Source organism: Crinia signifera, chromosome 3 (genome assembly GCF_055691185.1).
Source record: "Crinia signifera chromosome 3, ASM5569118v1, whole genome shotgun sequence".
Taxonomy (NCBI): domain Eukaryota; kingdom Metazoa; phylum Chordata; class Amphibia; order Anura; family Myobatrachidae; genus Crinia; species Crinia signifera.
In genome coordinates, this window is record NC_139219.1 from 48,446,771 (window position 1) to 48,460,937 (window position 14,167).

A 14,167-nucleotide genomic window follows, 5' to 3' on the forward strand; every position below is an offset into this window, starting at 1 on the left:
TTTACACGGCAGAAAGATTAGTAACTCTGAGATTGATTTACATTTCATTTGGGATCGCTGCTGATAATATAGTGAATTAATACTCTACAGTGTAGGAAACACTACATTTAGGTCATAATGGTACTAAAAAGTAAAGAGAAATCAAAAAGATTTTTGTTTTGAACAATGGGGTGTATTTTACCCAATAATGTCATTTCACATTTTACAGACGTTACAAGAAAACTTCCGATGGAGGTCATTGAATTCCAGGACTTTTTGCACACAGCGAGATGACTTCCCGACATAAATACTCTGTTATGATTCACAGGGTGCTGTCATTTTTGTAATTGATGATGCTTTGAGGCAATACAGAGTTCTTTTGGGGGTTGGGCACTGAGTCTCAATAAAGACTAAAGGGGAGGTCACTGCCTTTTATCTGTGCTTCTCTCCTTAAGGCTTTTCTAGAAGTGGTCAACGCTAATTAATGCATTTATTTACCCAGTCCTGAATATGCTGTAGTCTAAACTCTGTACAGCACCCAGGACCCTTTAAAATTTATTTTTGTACGCCTGCTGTCAAATATTCCAGATGGGAATGTATTTTCTCTCTCTATTTTTTTTTACATATACAAATGAAATTCTGATTGATGTGTACATATTTATATTTTAATTCTGAGAGCAGTTGCTCCATTACTTATCAATGCAAAAAGGAGAAGTAGGCATCCTGCCAAGCCAGTGACAGCACAGCATGTCTTACCCAGGTTGCCATGGGTGACTAGTGAGCTGGCATCCTGGAGACTAGCACAGAGCAGCCACTGACTAATGACTTCTGGATTCCAAGTGACCTCTGATCCTTAATGTCCCAGACAAAACAGATGACCTAGTTAAAAAGGCACCATGGCCCTGGAAGATTAGAGTTAACATAACAAATAAAAACTAGCAAACCTACACAGAAAGCCAAATGTTTAGTGTATATTACATAAGACAACATCATGGCGGCCATAAATGTGGTAGGTCGTCATTATCTTGATAGGAAATACACGCGGACATAAAGCAAACTTATGTTAGAACACGTACACAGTGCAGAATGTCCCTATTCCAATGATGTTTGTCTATGTCTCAAAACGTTCCAAACATCTTGAAGGATGTCACAGAATTTGCCAACAGCATTATGCCCTTATTGTGTTACTTGCTGTAAATTGAAGATAAATCCACTAAAGTAACAACAAAAGGATATTTATAAAAGGCTCAGATCCTAATAATAATTTGCATACAATAAAGCCATACCTGGGCAATAACCTAAGTGGTCCTATTTAGGTGGCCTGGGAAAAACCAATGTGATAGGCTACTGGTTATTGGTGTCTGAGGTTCCCTGTAACAGTATGAGATTGATGTGCCTGGCAGAGGATCCCATATGCCTTTACCTCTTTCCAACAGTTCTAGTGCTTTAAAAACACAATTCATTTAAATTTCCAGTTGTTTTCCTCTTTGGCATAGTATGATTCATCCTTTCATTCGTGCCATTTGTGATAATCATTATATGAAAAGAGAGGTAGGGGGTGATTAAAATGTTTTCACCCCTGGCTACTACTAGATGGAACCCATTGGTGCAATTACAATTTTACTTTATTCATGTACGCATGCAGCTGGGGGACACATTTGAGTTTCTGGCACTACCAAACAGTTATTTAGACACATATAAAATCAGTAATAATTGGCGCGCCCAACAGGAGGTGACAATGAAAATGCTCCAGTAGGCGCTCATTACATTTGGGTGCCTATAGAACAATCGAGCCCCCTTCCCCGTAGTAGCAATGCAGCACTGGTGCTAGGTTTTTTGACACCCTAGGCAAAACTTCAGGTTATTGCTCCACCACCCACACACCAATACCAACTTTCCAGAACCTCACAGGAAAAGTGTGGAAGTGAGATCTTAGAAGTTGAACATGGATGACTCTCTCAGAGCATCTTCAATTTTGTGATGCACCCCAGATTCTGAAGCTGCCCTATGGTTGAGCCGCCCCAGTGGCAATGTATAAAGAAGCAAGACTACACTCAACAAAAATGCAACCAATCAGAAAATAGCTACCGCTTGCCTTGCACATTCATAATAAGGATAGCTAGCTAACATTTGATAAGATGCCATAAGCAACACCTTGACACCTTTTTAGAAGCCATAGTAAACCTATCCCTTAGATCCAAGGTGACTTATATAATAAAGAGGCATTTCCTGTTACGAAAACCCAAGGTGGTCTAGATTAGCAGCCTCAGATCAATGGAACCAATTGAAACAAAGCTGGGGAAACGACATGGGCCTGTCAATGCCCAGGTCAGCAGTGCACCAACCTGATGGCCCTTAGCAGAGGCTCTTCCAGCACCCTGGCCACGTGGTGATACAGTCATGCTAATTATATAATCGGTCCTGCTGCATCAATGGGCAAGCAGTGCCAGAAATATTCTTCTGTGTTCGTGACTAAATCTCCCTTAGATCACATGAGAACAGCTTTAGAAATTAAAGAAATTCCAACAGGAATAAAAAAAAAAATGTAAAAAAAAATAAAAAAATCCCAGCATTACAATAAAAGCATGTGACTGGCCTATTTGCCTATTCATTTTCAGGCTTCGGCATCATCTAAATGTAGTTCACATGACAGAGGATGTTGGAAATCAAACAGCTATTTCAACAAAAAGCATAATGAAAGCATTTTTATTGTTATTATAAAATATCTGACAGGACTCCATGGGGGAGCTATTTACACTGACATTGTTCAGTGGTTGCTAAACTGCTTGTTCATGTCATGGTAACTAGAAAAGGCAGATGCCCCAACCCCCATGTTCTAGATGTTTATATAGTAGGCAGTTAAGAAGTCACAAACAGAGACTCAATGAGGACTGTAGGAATGTATCCAGTAAACACGTGTGATAATTATATTGTATTACCTGAATGATGTCATATTAATTTCAACTAATTTAGATAAACTAGATACATAAATAGGCCTACCTTCATAAGGATTCTCCCCTCGGTGCTACTATTTAACATTATTATAAATGATTATATTCCAGTTTTTGAAAAACAAAAGAGATTAATTAATCATAGCGGTTATTAAATTTGTCTTCTAATCATACCGCAAATTGTATATGAGTCATACCAGTCACATCCCTCTATGGGGATCGGGAGGCTGTGCCGTACATAAGGTGCAACATCCTGGTCCTGACCATTGCAGGACCGTTACAAGTGGTTTGTCGGCTAACACTCCTGCATTTGTACTTCATACAGACCTATACAATCATCAGCTGCTTACATGATATCGGGAGATCAGGCCAATGATTGCATAGGTGTGTACCGCTCCGGACCAATACCACAGGGTAATTGGTAAGTACCACTCCACTGCTCTGGCGAGATTTGGATGAATGAAAGGTGGTTTTCAATTGCCACAGTAAGCAGACATAGAAATCTAACCCTACTGCTACGTATATATATTGCTAAACAGGAATCCTGAAAACCAAGCTGATCTCCTTTTTATAGACTTTATTTTTATAGTATTGTATTGTTATTAAATTGTCTATAACCAAATGAGCCTTGAGTGTCAGCTGTAATATGCTGGATAATCAAATTGGGCAACAGTAGAGGATATTATAGTCATCTTAAGCTGACCATACATCTACAGATTCATTGTCCGATCTGGCTGGTTGGAACAAAATCCTGGTAATGGATGAGAGCAAATGACGGTTGACCATTTGCTTTGAAATGCTGGAAAACTGCCAAAACCGGTCATTCAGATACTACCAGGTTGTTGTTCCAACCAGACAGATCTGACAATAAATCTGTAGATGTATGGCCAGCTTTACTGATACATGAGTTTCCCAATCTATAGAGAAATCTCTAAAATATTTTATTTTCTAGGGTGAATTATTATGACCAATACAAATAAACCATCCATTTTGTTACTAATAATTGCACTTGGAATCTGGTTGATCATCATTTAAACCCCTGCTTTGTGCCCTATAACCTTTTCACATGCTGATACGTTTTACTTAACCTCTGTATCTGGTCCTCTACTGCAGGTGGTCTGACACATCACTGCAGCTGAGACAAGCATGTACAACAGGCATATCCAAACTGTGGCCCTCCAGATGTTGTGAAACTACGTATCCCAGCATGCCTTGCCATAGTTTTAGCATTCCCTAATTGCAAAGCTCTGGCAAGGCATGATGGGGCTTGTAGTTTCACAACAGCTGGAGGGCCATCGTTTGGACATGCCTGATGAACAATGTACTCACTGTGGGAATCAGGGCATACACCATATATGTTTCGTCTGAGATGCTTGCATGTGCAGCAGCTATGATGATGTCATTTCTATCAGCGGTCCTTTATACTACAGTATATAGATGATAAGATGAGCTGCCTGTACTATACTGAGTGCACATATTGAAAGAATAACCATTACATATATATAAATCCTTCGAATATGACTTCAGGACTCTCTGGGCTGTAGTCAATTGTCATATCACATCCGATTTCCCTTCTAAAGCCACGTTCCACCTGAATCCCACTGTGACCCACCCAGAAATAACCACTTGTAGGCAAAACACCGCCCTGCAAATCTGGACTTCTTAAAGAAACTAAAGCAGGACCACAGGAAAGTATGGTACTACATAGTTAAATTGTCTTTTATCAAATGAACATTATAAACATTAATACCCCTGTGGACATATTTGCAACACAGAATACAGTTTTAATCACAGTGCGCTAATTTCCGTTGCAGCTATGTACAATATTGCACAATATTTCTTGGCCTGCTCCGGCAGCCAGCTCAATACCTAAATGGTTCATATGCACCACATCTGTCATTCTGTCCTCAAGTCTATGAGGCAAAACCAATGCCCTGCAAGCCTATTGATTTCCCCTGCCTTTGCTTTAATTTACTTAACCATTGACAAATGCATGATCACATAAAGGGTAACTGTCCATTACCACCCTGTGCGCAGCCAATGTTTTTCTTCCGATCCCTGTTAATATTTCCCAAGAAATACAATGTGTTTATCGTGTAATAATGAATAATAAAAGGGTTCACACCTGTTTTTTGCCGGGTAAGTACTGCACTGAGGTATTCTATAATGTACTTACAGATTGAATAGATATGAAGGTCTTATTACATCTGTGTGCGAAGGGTGGTAAATTAGACCCTAATTACATTAACAGGGAGGCTGGCTTCTGAGCTTAAATTTTACATGCGCGCTCGATATAAATCTAAAGGCACTGCTGTGGTTTCTTTACGAGCTAGTGATTATAGCAGCTTCCTATGTGGTCACTAAATATTCTGTTTACAAATAAAGCAGGAAGCTTTGAGCCAACTTGCCTGGGTAATAATCCGTTATTTTATCTCAATCATTTTTTTTTTTACAGACCCAAGCACAGCAACAATCAGGAGGCCTGGTTTCAACTAATTACTCTATCACATAATTTCACAAATTGCCTTTCACAGGGGAGCCAAGTGCAAAATAGGCTCGCAGTGGGATTTCAGACAGCAGCTTTCATTTACTACTCATTTCTTGTTAAATTAAACAAGAAAGAAGTGAAAAAAAAAAAAAAAACGCTTGCAAATGAGGCGGGCAATTGTAGATCATAATCATACCATTCCAGACAAAGGGCTCTGTGGCACTGTGTATCTTTTAAAGGTTGTCTGACTATCCCGACTCTTACAGGCTTTTGTGCGTAAGGTGAGAAAAACATGCACTTTCACACTGGGAAGAAAAAAAAGCTGAACGTTGTTCAAACTTGAAAGTAAAATAACTGTTAAAGCACTTAAGTGCTTTCATTGAAAGTATAAAAAAGCGTAAAAGAATGAAAATTGCTTTGCTGTTTTAATGCTGACGGGACATTCCAAGGTTGCTTCAGCATCTATAGTACATAAGACCAGAATTACTATGCAAGGTTTTGTGTCGGGTGTATGAGACTGCACAGGTTGTGCTTTGTGAACCTCTTTGTATTCCTCATTGCACAGCTAATGCTCAGTAACCCATTATTGTTATGGGAACAAATAGGCTTTGTGCTAATGATCCTAGGTTGCAAAAGGTGCCAGCCCTTTCTTAATTCTCAGTCTTTAAAAGTAGGATATAAAGGGGATACGGTCGTCAGGTCGACAGTCAATAGCTCGATCACTATTGGTAGATGGGCCATAGGTCGACACATTAAAAAGGTCGCCTTGCCTTGGGTCGACATGGTCAAAATATTGACACAAGCAATAGGTTGGCATGGGAAAGGTTTTTTTCCCCAGAAAAGGTGTTTTTCAATTCTTTACTATACAAGTGGACATAGAGGGAGAATATTTTCGTACCTGATGAGGGAACATTGTACACTTACACGGTGTCCATGTCTACGTATGTTGACATACAGATGGAGCGCCTCTCAGCCACCAACAGGGCTCACCAGAATGCCCCTGCTGGCGAGCCGGCGCTCCAACTGACTGGGACGCCCAAGCGTCTCTCATGCACGCACGTCCCAGTTTCCGGGAGGCGGGGGACGCAAACCCTGCTCGTCTCCGGTTCACGGAGATGGGCAGGGTTAGGGGAGGAAGCGGGGAGGTGGGGGCGATTGGCGGGGACCAGCGGGGAGCTCCATTGGAAGGGGGCACCCGAGCATCTTGTGCGCATGTGTCCCCTCCTATCGGCTGGCGGGGGCTGGCGGTTGGCCCCCTGAGTCCCAGGAGGTCCAGACTGCACCCATTATAGATACAATCAACAAATTGGATCAAACCCAGTTGTGCTACAGTTGTCCAAATAAATCTTTTTCCCATACACTGCAAGGACATGCACAGCAGAATATCCCTAGTAAACACTTGTGATAAATGGTAATAGTCTTCTTCTTCTTGACTAGAGGGCTTTAATAAATAGGCAAAAGCTCTGTATCCTGCAAAAGTCTTTCTAGGCAGCACTGTAATTCTGGATTCTGCATTTGATAACCATCCAACTCAAGGAGAAAGTCTTGGAAAGCATTAGCTATTGATAGTTTTTTTCCCCTCGTTGAAATTGCCATATATTGTCTGGTAATTGAAATTGTGCGTTATTTGCCAACAAACACTTGAACCTTTAAAGGGTAAGAACATAATTTATTCAACTTAAACCTTTATAAAATGATAGTCATAAAATGTTTTATGTGGTTGTTTTAACACTTTTTATAATGTCGACCTTTACTTTAGACTTGGATTACTCGGCATGAACTTCAATGTTGAAGGACTATTAACCCAACTGTTCTTGTAATTACACGAGGCCTTATTGGCTTGTACTGAAACATAGTCATGTTTAGCAATAAAAGCAAGTAACTTTGTATCTGGAACAAACCATATGGCAATGCAAGGGGAACAAATGCACTTATATTTTTTTCCAATGCAGAGTAAATACTGGAAGTTTTTGCATGTATACCAGAAATGTTGGACAGCTTGATGTTTACACTGTAATCTAGATTTCCGTTTGAACACACTCCACACATATCTAATGCTCCCTGCACATATTACATCTGCTCCACCTGCACTGCAACATGCAAAGTACTGTATGTGTGTAAAGTAATACTGCAAACAAATACAATCAAATTAATTATACAAGAAAAAGCTATGAATAGCCCCAGATAGAAGGAATAGAAGAAAAGCGGTAACTGGGCAGTGACCCTCGTGGGTGTGTCATGGGAGTGTAGTGAGTGCTCCATGGGAGTGTAGAGGGTGTGTCATGGGAGTGTAGTAGGTGTGTCATGGGAATGTAGCGGGTGTGTCATGGGAGTTTAGTGGGTCATAATCAGGCCTATTGTCCAGTATACAGTGTTCGTAAATAAGAGTATATGAACAAGCAATTAAAAAGCTGTAATTAAGGGAAGAATAATACTGCACCACTCAGTTGGGTGTAGATCTGTAATTTGTGAGTCTGCAATGTGTATGTACATTGTGTGTGGGTGTGTGCCTGCATCATATGTGTGTGTGTGTGTGTGTGTGTGTGTCTCTAATTTGTTTATTTCCATAATGCTTTTGTTTCTTCCAGCATAGTATTTACAGTGTGGCTACAGATGTACCATATATCCCCCCTCCCGGGTAACTCAGCTGTACTGAGTATCTTTCTTGTTTAAAACGTGCAATCTAATGTGTGACATTTGTACATCTGTGTGCAACAAAGTCTGCTTCCAGAGTGGTACGATGCAGCACTCGCCACTTTTTCTCACACCAAATTCTGTTGTGCTGAATCTGCAACACTACTCTATATCTGTTTGAAACAGATTACTGTTCAGTTAAATTCACAGCCCAGTGTCTGCAATACACTTTATGTGACATTTCCCTGCCTCCGTGATTCACACATAAAGGGGCCCATACTCCTGTGGTGCATTTGGGGAAATCCCTTTATCCCCTGACAGTCGTGTTGATGTTAAACACGTGTAAAAATCCTAATCACAGAATTTGGACCTTTTTAAATGCTTAATGTCCGCCGATCCACCATAGTATTGCCAATCATTGATGGCCTCTAATAGGCCAATCTGGCCTGAAAATCATGGCTTCTAGCAGGTTATGATGCAAACCTGAAAGAAAGAGACTTAGAGCATCTCAGCCACACTGAGTATTCCAGGTTATATGCCATGGACGGTGTAATGGTTAGCATTACTGCCTCACAGCACTGAAGTCATGGTTTTGATTCCAACCATGGCTAACTGTGCGGAGATTGTATATTCTCCCCGTACTTTGTGTGGGTTTCCTCCGGGTACTCCGGTTTCCTCCCACAATACAAAAATATACTGGTAGGTTAATTGGCTCCCAACAAGAAATTAACCCTAGAATGTCAGTGTGTGCATGTACATGTGGTAGGGAATAAAGATTGTAAGCTCCATTGGGGCAGGGACTGATGTGAGTGTTCAACTATTCTCTGTAAAGCACTGCGGAATATGTGTGAGCTATATTAATACCTGGTAATAATAATAATAATATTATTTATATATTTGGTTTGCATGAGGACACGTCCAGTTCTTGTTTAAACTTCTCCTTTCTCTTATAAATGGGCACAAAAACATATTGTATGTATTTGAATGTTCCCTTATCTGAGAACACGACTGTTGCTGTTATTCTAACAAATTTTTAATGTGACAATAAATATACACAAACTAAAGTTATAAAGAAATTTATCAACACAAATTTTAGCAGTGTAAATATAGTACATGGGGACCATCAAATGCTCAAATTTCTCCAACAGTTTCCAGTTTAGATGAAATCTTTAGTTACTGGAAAGTGACTGCAGGACGCATCTGTACTGGGAACTGTTTCCCCTGAAATAATCTGCAGAAAATTTTCAAAGGGTCGCCTTATGGCTTTAGTAAAAGGATACTGAAAATAATAAAACATAATGTGGCATGACATGAAAGTGCCCAGATTTGCATTTTGCATGGTTTTATCATACTAAGTTGGAAATCAGGTAGTGTCAATTAAGGGCTCTGCATAATGTATAGTTATTTGAAACTCTCCCCTGATCGACTAAGTAATAGTGACAAATGGGGAGAGAATTTCATGGCAGTTACTGCTTCTAAGAAGACCTGAATTTAACCTCTCAGGGCAATAACTGGGAGGAAATGAGCAACCTGAAGGTCATCGTCGGTACTAGAGTGGTTTTTTTCATGACATTTAGAAGACTTCTTGCATTTATACAATAGTGCAGGATTATATATATATATATATATATATATATATATATATATATATATATATTTATTATATATATATATATACAGAAGTACCAACACACTCCTACGAATGGGGTGCAAACAGCACCCATACTTCCCAGGTTGGGGTGCAGTGGCCTGTGACCACACACTCTAGTAAATACAAATACAGGGGGCCCAGCACTCACTACAACAAACTGACTCACCTTAACATTCAAATATCAATTAAATAAATAATGGGGTTTTAGTTCATGAATTGATCAATGTATTTAAGCTTGCAGCCAAGGGATGGGGGCCAAGGGACCCCATTTCACTGCAAGTCCTACACTAACAACTGGTTAAGCAGTTGCCAGGTTCCTAAGAAACCAGTTGTTAGTGTAGGTGTGTGTGTGTTTGTGTGTGTATACGCACATGGTGGTACAGCTGCTAAAACTGACGCTGAACAATATTATCGTGGCTCTTTGTGTGGAATACTTTTTAAACAATACCCTGATCTCTTATCATCAGCACAACAAAGTATGTACGAATAGTCTCAATGATATTCTGCCAGAAATTGAAGTTATCAGTCCAAATGAAAGGACACATAACCATGGATTGTGTGTAAGGCAGACAATCCAATCACAACTCCTCCAGGATCAAAGTAAATGGCAAATGCCTCCCCAGCCAAGTGTACCATAAGCTGGGCATGGGATCCACTGGGGAAGCAGCAATGCCAACTCATTGGCTTTGCGTCCAAGATGTCTGCACCAACCACACTGCCCTTGGTACAGTCTTGGACTGGATACCATTAATAAACCTACATCTCGAATTATAGTAGAGCTATGATGTATCTCAGAAAAGCTGTGAACCATGATAAAGCTTAAGATGGGTGGCATTATGGGCTGCATTTGTTTCTCTGAATGAGGTGTGGGCTTGTATTCCGCCCTCTGAGTGATGGGCTGGGACTTGGCTCTCTGTGTAATGGGCTGGGACTTGGCTCTCTGTGTAATGGGCTGGGACTCAACCCTGCATGATGGGCTGGAACTCGGCCCTTTGCATTATGGGTTGGACTTGGCCCTCTGAATGTGGGACCACATTCAGCCAATTGTATAATGGGTAGCATTGGGCCTTCTGAATGATGGGAGGCATTTATCCTTCTTCATGATCTATGGCATGCGGCCATCTGCATGATAGACCACATTCATCCCTCTGCATGATGGATGGTATTCACCCATCTAAAGGATGGGCCGCATGTGGCCCCTTTGTATGGTTGATCACATTCAGGACTTTTTTTTTTTGATGGGCAGAATTCACCCTTATACATGATGGGTGGCATGCAGCCCTCTGCCCCACAAAGGGACAGCTATGTGTGTGTGTGTGTGTGTGTGTGTGTGTGTGTGTTATCAGAAGTGGGAATATATCAAATTAACACTGTATTCTGTATTATGGAAATCTTTATATTTTTCTATTTATGTTACACATAACATACAAATTTAGTCCTTTCCAATCTCTGTCTTTCTTACAGCTACACAACTACATGTAATCATGCTGTATATTTCAATAAATAATGAAGGACATTAACAAATAGAATGAGGTTAGTAAAGATAAGCTTTACGCCACCACTTCTTTCTAAGAATAAACACTTGTGTGGTTCACGACTTCAATCAGTATTTGGTTCATTGACTACATGAAATATCTTTGAATCAGCAATACCTGTACATTCAATGAACCACTCTGAACCAATTCAAACAATGTACTAAGCTTTATCAGCCTCCAGGGAGCGTACAGGAAGAAATTGTAGCACATTGTTATTTTCCTGTGGATGCAGGAAGTGAGCGGCATCATTCTAACTATTACCTTAAGTAAACATTTATATAGTGATAATAATGCAAATAAGTTTAGAGTGTTTATTATACAAGTTGTGTTATCCGAAATTTTCGTCTAAATTGTGCCATGTATTTAATGGTAAGTTATTATGTAAACAGGGACTCAGATTTGTTCTTATTCAATTAATGCCATTTGTTAAACAAACATTTTAAAACAGCCCCCTAGAACAGAGTAGGATCTTGTTTTATGAGGCTGTTAAAACTTTCCTAGATACTGTTTTATTCCGCATGTGGTGAGATTTTATATTATTTGTTTCTTCAAGCTTTCACAACGTGAAGAAGGCACCAGCTGCTTATACTGCGCGGAGCACAGGCGTATTTATAATGGGTGCATTGTCATTAGAGAAATTGGCGGGAAACTGTCAACGGGGCCACTTTCCCAGTGATCTGCGCATGCGTATTACAGGATGTGCCCCAAGTGCTCAAATTCTCCTCTCTACGGCTAGATGTAAGATGTATCAAGCTTCAAAAAGTGATAAAGTAGAGAGTGATAAACAGCCAGCCAATCAGCTCCTGCCTGTCATTTTTCAAACCTAGCCATGGGAGTTAGGAGATGATTGGCTGGCTGTTTATAACTCTCCATTTTATCACTTTCTGAAGTTTGATACATCTGGCCCCTAGACTGCCCCTAGCATTGAGGATGCCATGTTTGGGCAATAACATTTTAGCTGTGTTGTCTTATGTACATTAGACGAACTGGCAAAATAACTGGGGTTGTTCTGTGGCTCGTAATTAGCTGACTGTGATGAGCATTAATTTGACTTAGTAAGGAAGTCTATTTAAATGATACTGCAGGAAGCCACAAAGGCTATGAAATAAAAAATGACAGAGGATAAAATTGGGTGTGGTATAGGGGTCCGACAGTCAGGATCCCAACAGTCATATCCCGATGTCGGGATCCCGACTGGCCGGACTCAAACAGAATGGTGAGCGCAACTATACCCCTTGGGGGCACGGTGGCTCGCTACGCGAGCCACCTATTCTATTCTCCCTCTATGGGGGTTGTGGACCCCCACGAGGGAAAATAGCGGGTGGCCGTCAGGAACCCGGGTGTCTGTGTTTTGACAGTCGGGATCCCGATGTCGGGTGAATGCCTGTCAGGATCCCGACTGTCGGGACCCCGTCCGGCACCCGATAAAATTAATGAGATCACATATAGTGGTGTTATTTCATATCAGTAGTGTGTTCGGCGGCATCCCCAACCGACGGGACACGTGCTACGTGGCAGTACATTTAAAAGATGGCATGACCTCATGGGTTGGAAGCATAGCCTCGTAACCCAAATTCCAGCTTTCATCATTGTGGGGGTCCATCAGATGTGGCTTCCCCTGGAGAGTGACTTAGCTGCAATGCTAGCAACAAGGCAAGGACAGGAGCCAGTGCTGCACTTAATGTTACATTGCAGTACCTGGCTGCTGTCACTGAGAAGGAGCTGGCACTGTGAAGTCATCACTCGGGTGCAGAACCAATGTTTTTTTTGGTACCCCAAAGTTGCAGATTTTCCGACACCGATAATTGAATATATATTCCCTATAATGTCAGATACGTTAAGACAAATTTACATCTTTAAATATTACATACAATAAAACTAGTATTCTATTACTTGTCAAAAAAACAAAAATGTTCTGGATTTTGAAGAAAGTAGTCGGTGCACTTATTCTTATGTTTAACTTTTCAACCATGTGTTTTGCCTGTGAAATACACATTTGCTATTAGGATTCAAAAAAACATTGAACTGCTTAACACAACAGAAACAACTCTATATCGCGTTCATTAAAAGACGCACAAAAACACAAAAACAAACAATGAAGAAAGCACATATCATCGGCGATGCATACCCAATTAGTATATGGGCCCATGTCCTGCTCTGCATCAAAAACACAAACTCTGCCTAAATTACAATTCCCTCCCCTGTCCCGCCTCTCCAACTGAAAGTTGGTGTGATGGACAGCATATGGCAAATCTGTATTGCTGCATATGCATTTAGCATGTTTTCTTGGCATGTGCAGATCGGCCTTCATCATGTTCCCTGCTTGCATCAGCTATTGTTAGAATCCTGCACCGTTTGAGGTGAATTAATTTACAGAGATTGGAGTTCTCTTGACAACGGGATGTTGCCCATAGCAACCAATCAGATTCTATCTAGTATCTTCTAGAAGATGCTAAATAAATAAGTAGAATCTGATTGATTGGTTGCTAAGGGCAACATCCCATCTTCAACAGAACTCCCATCTTAGTAAATGTACCCCATTGTTGGTGCATGAGAATGTACATTGCGGAATGCAGGCACCGGCATGTCAACAAAGTTAGGGCGAGATGTACTAAGCTGAAAATGCGGTAAAACCCCTGTTATACCGCATTTTCATATGTATTAAAACCCAGCCGCACCGATACCGCCAGGCAGGTTATCGCCACCTTTGGGTGGCGATACCTTATAGAAGCCTATAAGGTTATTTTCGCAGCAACCCCTCCCTCCGGCTTACCTTCCTGCAGGTCCTCTTGGACCCTGAAGGAAAACCCCTCCTCCCCCTAGTGAAGCAGCCGGACGTCCTTCCGGCTGCAGGGGGAGGAGGAGGCGCCGGGGCCAGCCATGCTGAGCTGTCCTGGCTGCAGGGGAGCTGTAGGCGGCTGGGAGGTGA

General features: G+C 41.0%; 1 protein-coding gene across 2 annotated transcripts in view; it reads right to left on the minus strand.

The window, feature by feature from the left end:
• The window catches only part of MEIS1 (Meis homeobox 1), a 135,101-nt gene that overhangs the window by 56,520 nt on the left and 64,414 nt on the right, over window positions 1-14,167 (minus strand). The gene's annotated exons all lie outside the window — the stretch shown is intronic.